The sequence below is a fragment of the Rhinatrema bivittatum genome, chromosome 12 (assembly GCF_901001135.1).
Source record: "Rhinatrema bivittatum chromosome 12, aRhiBiv1.1, whole genome shotgun sequence".
Taxonomy (NCBI): Eukaryota; Metazoa; Chordata; class Amphibia; order Gymnophiona; family Rhinatrematidae; genus Rhinatrema; species Rhinatrema bivittatum.
The window spans coordinates 22067403-22080790 of NC_042626.1; the positions used below are offsets into that span (position 1 = coordinate 22067403).

The following is a 13388-nucleotide window of genomic DNA, read 5'->3' on the forward strand; positions in this document are numbered from 1 at the left end:
TGTCCTGAAAACCTGGCCTGTTTGTGGCACTAGAAGACTGGGGTTCAGCATCACTGCTTCAGTCCTACTCTCTTAGGAGAAACTTTATAAACGGTCTGGCAAATGCCTTCTGGAAATTCAATCAACTGGCTCACTTGTATCCAAATGTTTTACACCTTCAAAAACCCAATATGGATTGGAAAAGCATGACTTCCCTTATTTAAATCCATGTTGGCTCTTTCTGTTATCTGATTTCCCAGTAATTGTTTTTCACAATAACTTCTATTATTTTACAAAGTATGGATAATGAGCTCTCACAGGTTTATAGTTCCCCAAATCACCCCTGAAGTCTGTCTTAAAAATTGGTATAAATCATGATGACAAAAAGTGAGTTATCTTACATATCAAACTCACAAAGGCAACAGACAACCTACAACCATGCTGGTAGAGAAGTAAATCAACACCAATCTAGTAATGTGATGGGTGAAGGTACAGGCAAGCCTGAAGGTGGCAATAGTTAGAGTGTACAGTGTGATCAGTTTATCATCCACCTTCACATAAGGGTTAGGGATATACATGAGTCACATCTGTTTCTGCACGTACCCGTGTGCCTTGCCGACTTTCTAAGACACGTGGGAAAATTGAGAGCATGCGAGTATTTTTTTTTAATAATGAGATACATGCGTTCTCTGTTTCCCCAAATGTACTAGAAAGTTGGCAAGGTATGCATGTACCCGCTGAAACGCATGTACTGAATGCACATCCCTAATAATGATTAGTGTCCACACAAAGAATTGGACTCCATCTGAGGGAGGACATGTAGCAAAAAAATACAAATAAGTTCATTCCCCTGATGCAGTACCTTCCCGAAACACTGGCTAAGAGTGGGGGTTTTTTGATCCACGTGAAGCACACATTTTGTTGCTTTTAGGGTTGTTTTTAGGCATATTATTGCCCTTTTGGACTCTTAACATTTATTTGCTGCTGTTTAAAGAATGTTGCATTTATCATTTCATTATATGATTACATTATAACATTATAATGTTATAATGTAAACCGAATTGATATGTAACTTTGCTACATGAATTTCGGTATATAAAAATGTTAAATATATGAAGGTGGATAACAGAGTGAATGGGGTGACCAATTGAATCCTTGCCACTGCCAGGCTTGCTGACAGCTTCACATACCGCATTATTGCTGGATTTGTGTTGGTTTGCTTCTCTACCAGCATGGCTGTAGGTTGTTTAAAAATTGGTGTTGCATCAACTACTCTTTAGTCTTTGGGTACAATGACTGACTTAATGATTACAGATTTACTAGTAGCAGGTCTACAAATTCATATTTGAGTTCTTTCAGAACTCTGGGATGAATACTATCAGGTCCTGGGGATTTGCTATTCTTTAGCTTTTCAATTTACTCATATCTTCCTATTCTACAGGGATTTGCTTCAGTTCCTCTGAATCGTCACTTTCAAAGAAAAGTTCTGCTATGGATATCTTCTCAACATCCTCCTTTGTAAAGACTGAAGCAAAGAATTCCTTCAGCTTTTATGCAATGGCCTTAGCTAAGCAGTAAAAAGAGCACTTGGGGAGGACACCAGGTGGTCCAGCTGACTCCCTCACACCCATCTCGTTTCTGATGTGCTGCTTAAACACTTTCTCATTAGTTTTTGCACTTAGGCCAAGAAAGAATTGGAGAAGAAGCTTGGTAGATCTTAATATTTTACATCTACCCTGCCAGTGCTTCTGTTTGTTCCTGTTTTCCTCATTTTGATCTGCCTTCTATTGTTTAAGATGGCTTTTTGGCTTTAATTGCCTCTTTCATCTCACCAAGCTGGCAGTTTGTGTTTCCTGTGACATTTTTTTAATGGATGGAATACATGCTGTGGGTAGTTACAGTTTGAAAATACTCTCTCCATGCATTAGGCACATTTTTAATCCCCTCAACTGCTCTTTAGTGGTTTTTTTTCCCCCTTAATTTTCTCAAGTTATCTCCCTCTTTAAAGTTAAATAAGGGTGTAGCTCTCTTTAGGCCATGCTCAGGTTTCTTGTGCCAAACATTTAAAGATTCTGGGGCAAGAACAGGTGATTTCTGTTGCAGACTCTTAAACATTTTTTGCATATATTTGCAATTTAAATGTACTCTTTATAAACTAAAAAAAATATTTTTGTGTGTCAAGTTAATTTGTGGGATGTTATTAGAGGAAAATGAATTTGGAAGAGAGAAGAATCTTGGGCAGAAAGGTTAGAGGAGAATAAAAGTGCAAAGGGAGTTTGGGGACTTAGGGAGGAGGAGGAGGAAAAGGGAAGGTCAGCGATGGAGTAGAGGAGAGATTGGGCTGAAGGGGAGAGGAGGAGAGAAGTTTGAGGTGGAGAAGGAAGGAGGCCCTATCTCGTCAAAGAACTTTGCTTTCCTCTAATCCTCTCCCATACTCCAACTGCATGCACAGTGCTCATCTCCTTCACGTGCCACATCCACTCCACCACGTCCTCTCCCATCCCACTCACTTGCTTTCACCCAGCCCCCAAGCTCCCCTTACTGGCTGTTCCTCCTGGTACACTCTCCCAGCTCCCCTGCCCGTGCTATGCTCTTCTTATGCCACTTGAAATCTATACATCAACCTACTGCTTTTCCAATAGTTCTTCAGTCACTAATCTATCCCACTTTTGAGTACTGCAACTTTCTTTACATTGGTCTTCCACAATGCTTAAAATCATTATATATGAGTCAGAATGCCATGGTGCAATGTGCTCATATTACACCTATCTTGCAAAAACTAGAGTGGCTTCCAATCTTTATTGCATTCATTACATAATAGCTGTGATTATTTATAATCTACCTCCTCCCTTCCGCTCACCCTGTTGTCAGTTCCATTTAAAAACGTATACACCTTCTAGCAGCCTCTGATCTGCCTCTCAATCAGTGCTCCTGCCATCGGCTGGCATGGCCCCTCTTGTGCTCACCCAAGAGAGAGCTTTCTTGCTGGCCTGCTCCAGACTCTGGACTTTGTTACCTCCTGAGTTAAGACATAGAACGCTTTACCTCAGCCTTTAAAATTGCATATGTCTCTCTTTATTAAGGACCTGTCCTTGCTGCCTTTACAAGAATTGTCAGAGAGGGGTGTGGTTTTTTTTTTTTGTTTTTACCATTTTACTTTTGTATGTACATCTGGAACTTCTGTGATGTGGGGAAAGTGTGGGCTAGAAATATTTTAAAATAAAGACATTCCCGTGTCTGTGCTTCCCTCACTCGCCTTCATCCTGCAATGTCCCTCCCCACCCTGCATGCTCACTGATTCACTTCACTATCTTTCCCTCATTCATTTCTCCAGAACTAGGAGGACAGCACCCTTGCACTGCCTTGGATTATGACCTCCTCTGCTGCCAGGGGCTGAGTTGTGCTTTGAACCAGGTGGAGGTGTAGCCTGGTCTATGAACCAATGTTCAAGTCCTACTGCCATTCCTTGTGAACTGTGGCAAATGACTTTCCTGTCTGTCGTGTCAGGTACAAACTTAGATTGTGAGCCTGCTGGGCATAGGGCAATACCAACAGTACCTGAATTGTAATCTGTTTTTAAGTGCTGAAAAGCAGAATATAATTAAAATAAATAAAAATACAAATCAAGTGGTGATGCAGGCCTGGGCTGCGGTGGAGGAGGATATGCCCTGAGATGTGGGCAAGACTGCTGCTGTCTTATTTCTACGGCAAGAGCGTAAGTGAAGGGGTGACAGAGGCTGCATTGATCTGCTGGGGTGGGGGGGGGGGGCTAAAAGAAGAACATTACATCATCCCACTACCCCCCAATGCATTTCCCTGTGGCATAGGAGCCAGGCTCCCTGCTCTGTAGTAGCTGGCCTTTTCACAGTGAGGGCTTTTTACAATCCTTACTCTGCCCATGGAGTTGAGGGAGACCTGGTCTTACTTATTATCCTCTTTGCAGTGATTGTGTGAAATTTGAAAGCATTATCATCACTATTGCTAAGCAGCTTCACCCCTGCCATCCCTTGCAGAAGGTCCTGTGTTCCATTCAGAACCAAATCTACAGTAGTTCCATGCCCCCTTCCCCCCGTCCCATCTATTCCAGAACCGCCTGCTCCATGAAGCGGTCATTTATAGCAGAGGTTCTAACCCGGTTCTCTGGATGGCCCCAGCCAGGTCAGGTTTTCAGGATACCCAGTATGAATATGCAGGAGGTAGATCTGCATCCAATGAAGGCAGTGCATGCAAATCTATCTCCTGTATATTCATTGTGGGCCGGATTTTAAAAGGGGGTACGTGTATAAGGTATGCGTGTAACCCTTTTAAAAGGCCCCTGCGCGCGCCGACCCTATATTGCATAGGCTCTCGGCGCACACAAAGCCCCGGGGCCTTCTTGGGGTGGGCGTGTCGGGGGGCGTGATGCGGTCGGCGTGTCATCCGGGGGCGGTGCTGTGGGCGTGGTTTCAGCCTGGGGGGGCGATCCGGGGGCGTGGCCGTGGCCTCCAGACCAGCCCCCGGACCGGAACATGGCGTGCGGCAGCCGGCCCGGCGCTCGCGCAAAGTTACGCCTGCCTCCAGCAGGCGTAACTTGTGCGACAGAGGTGGGGGGTTAGGTAGGGGAAGGTGGGGGGAGGCGGAAGGAAAGTTCCCTCCCAGGCCGCTCTGATTTCGGAGCGGCCTCGGAGGGAACGGGCAGTGCGCGCAAGTTGCACAAATGTGCACCCCCTTGCGCGCGCGCCAACCCTGGATTTCATAAGATACGCGCGGCTACGCGCGTATCTTATGAAATCCGGCGTACTTTTGTTCGCGCGCGCGCTGTGTTTTAAAATGTACCCCTGTGGATATCTTGAAAACCCGCCTGGCATGGTGTGGCCTCAGGACGAGGTTGAGTACCCCTGCTCTTCTAGCACAGTATATAAGGCTACTGGGTTCTTTTCAGGCAACCCGGAAAAAGATGGTCTAGAGCTCCCCCTCCCCCTATTCAGTGTACAGGGTGTAGAGTAGGGGCTGGTTCTGTTTTTGCAGCCAGCTGCATGATACCAGTGGGCTCTGCAGAGGTGGTGCTATGTACTCAAAAGGTTTGGAAGGAGGGAGTTCTCTTCCAAAAATAGGGGTGCTCTATTTCCACTATGCTAAAAGAATGTTTATTATTTTAGACCCTGCGCTTTTCAACAGTAAATAAAGTGGTTACAATTCTAGTAAAACAAACATCTCAAATAAAGAACATCACAGACAAAACAAAGGATGATTATAAATAAGCTAAAATCCAATTAGCAGTGGTGAGGTTTACAAAAAATAAAACTGGTATGAAAACAACCTGGTGCATGCTAAGTGTTATTCATTTCTGTATCTAAGGCTGCCTGCTCCAGCCCGAGGGTTCGCGCTTCGACAGTTAGCTAAGCAGCAGCACCCTGTCAGCATGCCACCCGGATGGATCAGGTGCAGCTTGGGCATAAGCCCTGATCCTTCTGGCACCACAAAGCTCTCACTGCATTTGGGCTTGCAGGGCCCTTTCCAGGATATTTTTATAGTCATGGGGGCATTTGGAGTCCACGTGGCTCAATGTCATTAACAACCATGCAGTGTGGAAAGCAGCGGCTGTTTCAGGGAGTGCCCCAGCAGTGAGGAATGTCATTCAGGGCACTGGCACACAGATGGGGAGAGAAAGTAAGGGGGATGAGGGAGTCCTACTCATGAAGCAGTGGGGACGCCTAGTAATTGAGTTTAGGGCCCATAAGTACAGGATAACAACACCAGTCCTCTAGAACCACAGACAGGCCTGGTTTTCAGGATATCCGTAATGAATATGCATGAGATAGATTTGCATACATCGGAGGCAGTGCACCAGACCTGACCAGTCACCTCTGCATGAATGCAGGTTTCTGAAAGAAGCTTTTAGAGGGAGTATATGTCCCCTCACACTCTACTAAGACCGTTGCTACGATGACTCAGTTAGGTGACTTTGAAGGGGATTATAAATTAGTGGGGGAAACCCCTATGTAGTTCCTAATGAAGGCTTATAATACCCAAAAGAGCAAAAGGAAACTGCCATGTAAATAAAATAATTAGAACTTTTGCCTTGAGTCTAGAATGCTCTAGAACATACCTAGAACACACCTAGAACACACCTAGAATTCCAAAAAACCTCTCTGAAACTTGGAAGGCAAGAATGAGAACGTACCTAGAACATGCCTAGAACGTACCTAGAACATGCTTAGAACTCGCCTGCCTCATATTTGGGGGGTGCATGCCTTGACAGATCTAGACTGAGTCTGGACTATAACCAGAACATACTTGGAATTCTGATTGTCATATTCAAAATTAAAACCACAATAGATCTAGAATGTATCCAAAACAGACATAGAACATATATGGAATGTGCTCAGAATGCTAATTGTCTCCTTACTGCAGCTGTGGTTTTTGCCTCAATTGATCTGGAAATGTACTAGTAATGTATTCAGAACATACCTAGAACAAACCTAGAACAGTCCATGTGTTTGGCATAGCAGCAGAAGAGGACCAGAAGGCTCATCTGCATACCATTCCCAGCAGCCCCTGGGTGAGAACTTCAGAAGTCACAGTGAGCTATCCAGGCTTTGCACTCTACAGCTCCAGTTTCCAGAGTCCCCACACCCTTTGCAGCAGAAGAGAACTGGAAGGCTCATCTGCATATTGGTCCCATTAGCCCCTGGGTGAGATCTCCAGAGGTCACAGTGCGTGATCTAGGCTTCATGGGCCTAGCTTCTAGGGCCCCCCATGCTGGAAGCAGCAGAGGTGTAAAAGGCTTATGTGCATATCATTCCCAGCAGCCCCTGGGGATGGATTCCAGTAGTCATAGCAAGTAAGCCAAGCTTTCAATTCCACAGCCCCAGCTTCCCGATGTTCCTGTCCCCTTTGTAGTATAAGAGGACCAGTAGGCTCATCTACACCTCATTCCTAGCAGCTCTCAGGAGCAGATTCTAGAGGTTACTGTGAGCAATCCAGGCTTCAACCTCCACAGCCCTAGATGCTAGAGACCTTGCAGTAGAACCTCCTTACTCTACTCTATCTGTTTACTAGACCTTATCTATTAATTCTACATGGGACTTGTGTTTAGTAGGAGTAATTTGCTACAGATTTATTCAGAAGGAATTTAATTCAAAAGTAGAGTCAATAAGGTGGACAACTCGTAAGATAGAGGTAGAGTAATTGTAGAGTGTTGAGGGTCATTGTCAGACAAATATAAACCTTATAGACTAAAGAGGTTAGCTGTACAGCCCAACTCCTTTAGATATTTTAACTCGATAACAAATCAACAAAATGATGATGCAGGAAGTAGTGCAGCAGCGAGAGGGAAGCTTTCCAGTCTTTTGCACTGAGTAGCACATGTATGATCAGCTCCCAGCTGGCAAGAGGTTGGATGTGTGCACTCGGTACAAAGACCTCAGAGAACGAGTCCAATTGCTGGAGGCTAGAGTGGCAGACCTGGAGGAGCAGCTAAGGGAGCCAGAGATGTAGAGAGGAGACTTTCAAGGGTAGAACAGAGAAGTCCCACCTCCAGTCTGGTAGCCCCTGTGCTGTCTTGGAGGAGAAAGGCCACCTGGAAGGAGAACACCACCTTGATGAGGCAAGAAACAATCTTGTAACTACTATCTGTCTTCAAGCTGATGTAGCATCCTCTCGCAGCAAGGAGAGATCTCCAGGGGCACATGGCTAGGAGGGAAGGGGCAAGAACACTGTTACAGGTGGTGATTCAATTTTTAGGAAAGTTGATAGTTGGGTGGCTGGTGGACATGAGGATAGCTTGGTAACTCGCCTGCCTGGTGTGACGATGGTGGACCTCATGCATCACCTAATATGATTTTAGTGAGTGCTGGGGAGGAGCCAGCTCTCTTGGTACAGGTGGGTATCCATGCAATAGGAAAGTATAGAAGGGAGATTCTGGAAGCCAAATTTAGGGTTTGAGGTAGAAAGTAAAATCCAGAACCTCCAGGGTAGCATTCTCAGAAATGCTCCCCATTCCCCCTGCAGGACCCCAGAGGCAGGCAGAGATGAGACGATGGTGCTGGGAAGAGGTTGTTAGGAACTGAGCAGCATTTTGGGGAGGGGGGGGGGGGTCCAAAAGGATGGGCTCCACCTTAACCACAGTGGAAGCAGGCTGTCAGCACCAACCTTTAAAAAGGAGATAACACAACTTTTAAATGACATGAAGGGAGAAAGCAGACAGTCACTCAGTCTGGTGTATCTTGGAAGGATACTAAGAGAATAGGAGAACTAGGGCATCCAAGGAGAGAGGCTGCAATAAATGCTAAAGGGGACCAGGTGTCTTTAAGTAAAGTGCAGAAAGAATCCAATGAGCAGGTTGTTAATACAAACAAAACACATACTTTGAAATGTCTGTATTCAAATGCTAGGAGTCTAAAAAATAAGATGGGAGAGTTCGAGTGTACAGCACTGGATGAAGAGGTAGATATAACTGGTGGCTCAGAGACCCAGTGGAAGGAGGATAACCAATGGCACAGTGCTATACCAGGGTACAAATTATATTGAAACAAGAGGATGGATCAAATTGATGGAGGGGTAGCACAATATGTTAAAGAGAGCATTGAGGCAAACAGGATAAAAGTTCTGCACAAAACAAAATGCAATGAATCTGGTGAAAAGGGAAATACAATAGGGGGGGGGGGGGTTGTATTACCATTCCCTCTGGCCAGAATGACCTAACAGACAACAAAATGCTAAAAGAAACTATGGAAGCTAACAAAATCAGCAGCACAGTAATTAATGGGTGATTTCAATTATCCCAGTATTGACTGGGTGAATGTTACATCGGCACATTCTAGAGAAGTGAAGCTCCTGGATGAAATAAATGACTGCCTTATGGAGCAGCTGGTACAAGAACCAACAAAAGGGGAAACTGTTTTAGGCCTAGTCCTTAGTGGAAGACAGGATTTGGTGCGAACGATAACAGTGTTGGAGCCACTTAGCAATAGTGATCGCATCATCATCATCAAATTTGACTTAATAACTGGAGAGAGTGCACTAAAGAAATCTACTGTAACAGCATTTAACTTACAAAAAGGTGACTATGTTCCTAACCATTTTCCTCATTTTATCAAAATGAAAGGAGCAACTGCAAAGGTTAAGAATTTAGCTCGGGCATGGACGTTATTTAAAAATAGCATCTTGGAAGCCCAGACCAGATGTATTCCATGCATTAGAAAAAGTGGACGGCTAAATGACTATCAGCATAGTTAAAAGGTGAGGTGAGAGAGGATGCAAGCTCTAAAAAGAACATCTTTCAAGAAGTGGAAAAGGGATCTGAGTGAAGAAAACAGGAAATAGCATAAGCAAGTCAGATGAAAAGCATTGATAAGGGAAGCTTCCCATGGAAGCAAAGACTCATAATAAAAACTTTTTCAGGTACATTCAAGGTAAAAAGCCTGCGAGGGAATCATTTGGGGTAAAAAGGGCACTTAAGGATGGCAAAGCCATAGCCGAGAGACTAAATGAATTCTCTGCTTCAGTATTCACTGAGGAAGATGTAAGAGATATACCCATGTCAGAAATGATATTCAAAGGTGATGATTCAGAGGAACTGAAACCAATCTCTGAACCTAGAAGATGTAGTAGGGCAAATTGACAAACTAAAGAGTGAGTAGCAAATCACCAGTGTCAGTTGGTATACATCCCTGAGTGCTGAAAGAATTGAGAAATAAAATTACAGACCTGCTATTGGAAATTTGAAAACTATCAGTAACATCGTCTATGGTACCTGAAGACTGAAGGGTTGCCAATGTAAACCCAATTTTTAAAAAGGTATCAAGGGGTGATCCAGGAAACTACAGACCAGTGAGTCTGACTTCTGTGCCAGGCAAATTGGTAGAAACTATCAATTATCAAAATTGCTGAACATATAGATAGGTATAGTTTAATGGGATAAAGCCAACATGGATTTAGCCAAAGGAAGTCTTGCCTCACTATTATGCTAAATTTTTTTGAGGGTGTAAATAAACATGTAGATAAAGATGAGCCAACTGATATAGTGTATTTGGATTTCCAGAAAGCTTTTGACAAAGTCCCTCATGAGAGGAAATTAAATAGTCATGGGATATGGGACAGTGTCCTATTGTGGATTGCCAACTAGTTAAAAGAAAACAGAGAGTAGGGCTAAACGATAAATTTTCCCAATGCAAAGGTGAAATGTGTTCCTTGCTGCTTACAATTTAGTCACGAGACACAGACAAGATATGAGGCACTTGAAAACTTATTTATTAAAGAAAACACGGTTAAAACCAACAACGCTATGATCAGAGAGAGCCAGGGTTTAAGGTATAAAAGCAACCTCACAAAGGTGGGATTTTAGGCTGGACTTAAATAGGGCCAGAGGAGGAGGGTGAGGCAGTAACTCTGAGAGGTTGTTCAAGGAATACAGCACAGCAAGGTTGAAAGCGTGGAGTCAGCCATGGTGAAGGGCACAAAACAGCAGCTCACCAGTCGGACGGGAGGAGGAGCATAGAAGAAGCTGCAGCGTGAAGGCACTTGTGAGCAGAAGTTTGAGCAGCTTGTGGAAGTAGATGGGGAAGCAGTGTGATTACTCCAGATGATGAGTTACATGGTTGTGAAAATAGGGGATGATGTGTGGTGCAGCTAAATTTTGAACAGAGTATCATGGAGACAATAGGTTCATTGGGAGACCTGCAGTAGTCTAGGCAGGAAATGACAAGTTTAGAAAAAGGGTTTGGTAATGGCATTGAGTCTCAAAATATGTACCCATATAAAACTTGAGTTTTTGCCAGGTAGATCTCAGCAGCCTATAATCTCCCCCCCCCCCCCCCTTTAGCCAGCTAAATGTATCAAGTATAATAGTTGTCCGCACAAATTTAGCCTGGCAAGAAAAGGGGTGGGGTGATGCCAGCTGAACATTTTTAAATTGAGTCTGTTAGCATTAAATTCAGTACAAACCAGCTAGATTTGGCCAGACAAATCTAGGAGCTGCAATAACATTCCTAAATTTACTCTGCCTCCTTTCAGCTTCCCTAAATCCCAGCTCCTAATGCAGTCTTTGCCAGCCTTTTCCTGGAAGAACACCTATCCGGTCAGGTTGTCAGGACTGCCATAGCGAATATGCATGAGAGATTTGCATGCATTGGAGATCCAATGTATGCAATTCTCTCTCCTGCATATTCATTACAGATATCCTGAAAACCAGATTGGTTATGTGTACTTCCAGAAGAGGGCTGAGAAACTGATTTAGAATAACTAGAAACTTTACCTCCCTAGCATGTGCTGATGAAACATTACCCAACTAATATTGGGACAACTGAAATCTCCCATTATTGTGTTGCAAATTGTATTAGCTTTTTAATATACACTAGCATTTCAGGCTCTTTCTTCATTCTGGCAGGTGTATGGTAGTGTACCCTGAATATTATACTCTTCCATTCACACATGGAATCATTATACAATAGATATTTTCTTTCCTGTTTGACTCTATGCCACCTTTAACTTATAGTGCCATCACTCCACCAATTTGATGTGCCCTGTCAATTCTATATATAGTATTTTATACCCTGGCATCGGGTATCTCTAAGATGCCTATTATGGGTAACTTTTATTTAGTTGAGAATTGTCATTGATTTGAAGGATTTTAGGAAAGGTTAAAAAACATTCCTGTTTCAGGACGCTTTTAAGTGATTTTAAAATTCTAAGTTAAATGTTTTGTCACTTAGTGTATGGATTTTGTGTATGTAAACTTGTAACCCACCCCAAACAAGAGTTTTGGAGGAGGTGGGATAAAAATATTTTAAATACATAAATAAATAAATAGTACCATACATGCCATCTTGATAGTCTTATTTTTTGGACTTCCAGCATTTGCATGCAGACATCTAAAAGTATGCAACAGTAGATACCACTAATTTACAGGTATCTGCTCTTTATTTAAATCCACTTGAGCTACCTCAGCCTTTACAACAACCTCTCTATGAAGATAATCTGATGTTCCTGTTTTGATAGTATCCTTTGAAAGTACCACATGCGGAGCCATGAGCAACTGTCCATTCCCCATCCCCCTCCCCAAATCTAGTTTAAAGGCTGCTCTAACTCCTTTATAAATGCCAGCAGCCAGGTCCCACTCTGGTTAACGTGAGCCTTATCCAAACAGGCTCCTCTTCCACCACCATGTTCCCCAGATCTTAGCAAATCTAAAGACTTCATCCGTGCAGTGAGAAACTATGGTGCTCAAACCTATCTCGGGTCCCGTGTGTAGAAACAGGAGTAGTTTTGAGACTGATACGCTGGAGATTGCAGATTTTTATTTCCTATCGAAAAGCCTCAATTTTGCTTCCAGACCCTCATTCCTGCATCTTTGGATGGCATTGGTACCCACAACAGTCAGCCTACCAGCCATTCTCACTATCTACATTTTTAATGTTCAAATTGCTACTGCCAAAGCTACCACTCAGCTCCCTCAGACACATTCATTTTATACTTTGTACAGTCACTCCAGCAAACAAACCCTTTTAAATTGAAAACACTCAGCGCCCAGCAACAAACAAACAATCAGCCCTCCACTGTAGTTTCTTCTCTTATTACCCAGAATGTATTTTGCACCAGAAAAAATCCCAACACTCGATCAGTGCAAAGTCCTGTTCTCAGCTTGCTGCCCTCAGGAGTTATTGAAAGTGGTCAAATATTTGAAAGTTTCTCTCATGTCCTCTCTCTCTGCCAGTGTGTACAGTTCCAGTATCTTAAGCCTGACTTTCTATTGGCAGGGCATGCTTCCATCCTCTCAATGTCCAGATCTTTGCAAGGCCTTAAGAACTGCCCACAGACCTCAAGGTCTCACGAAGGAGCTGTACAGACAGCGGCAATGTTACCTCTTTTCCTGCTGACTTATGTAAGCAAGAATATTGTTAACTTTCCCAGTTTGACTTAGTTACCTTCAGGTCATCGCAGTTGCTTACTCCTGGATCTCCTTCCTGTTTGACAGGTTCTAGTTCTTGCTCATATATTAGACAAGTTTTCTTGGATGCTGTGCCCTGCCCCCTTACACTTGAATACAATGAACACTAAACTAACACTGATAACTGAGCAAGAAGAAAATAGCTCTGTACGCCTGAGCTGGAGTCTCTTCCTTTGGGGGCCGATGAAATAATGTTCGCGGACAGCGGGCGCTGACCTTTCGGCGCCCGCCTTCTTAACGCACGCACGGCGCCCGCAAGGGGAGGCGCCATGTAATATGTAAATTAGGAGGTCGCGCTGGGAAGGAGGCGCTAGGCTCGCTTGCGTGACCTTAGCGCCTCCTCACTAACGTGATCCGCCGCGGCTGCCGGTTACGAAGGCCGACGCCAGTAAACTCGGCCTTGGTTTTCATAAGCGGCGATCTGCCGAGTTATTTTATTTTATTTACTTTAAAAAAAAGTACAGAAAAGCAGCTTTTCTGT

At 43.8% G+C, this 13388-nt stretch overlaps 1 protein-coding gene across 17 annotated transcripts in view; it reads right to left on the bottom strand.

The window, feature by feature from the left end:
* PHLDB1 (pleckstrin homology like domain family B member 1) overlaps positions 1–13388 on the bottom strand; it is a 103893-nt gene that overhangs the window by 4249 nt on the left and 86256 nt on the right. The gene's annotated exons all lie outside the window — the stretch shown is intronic.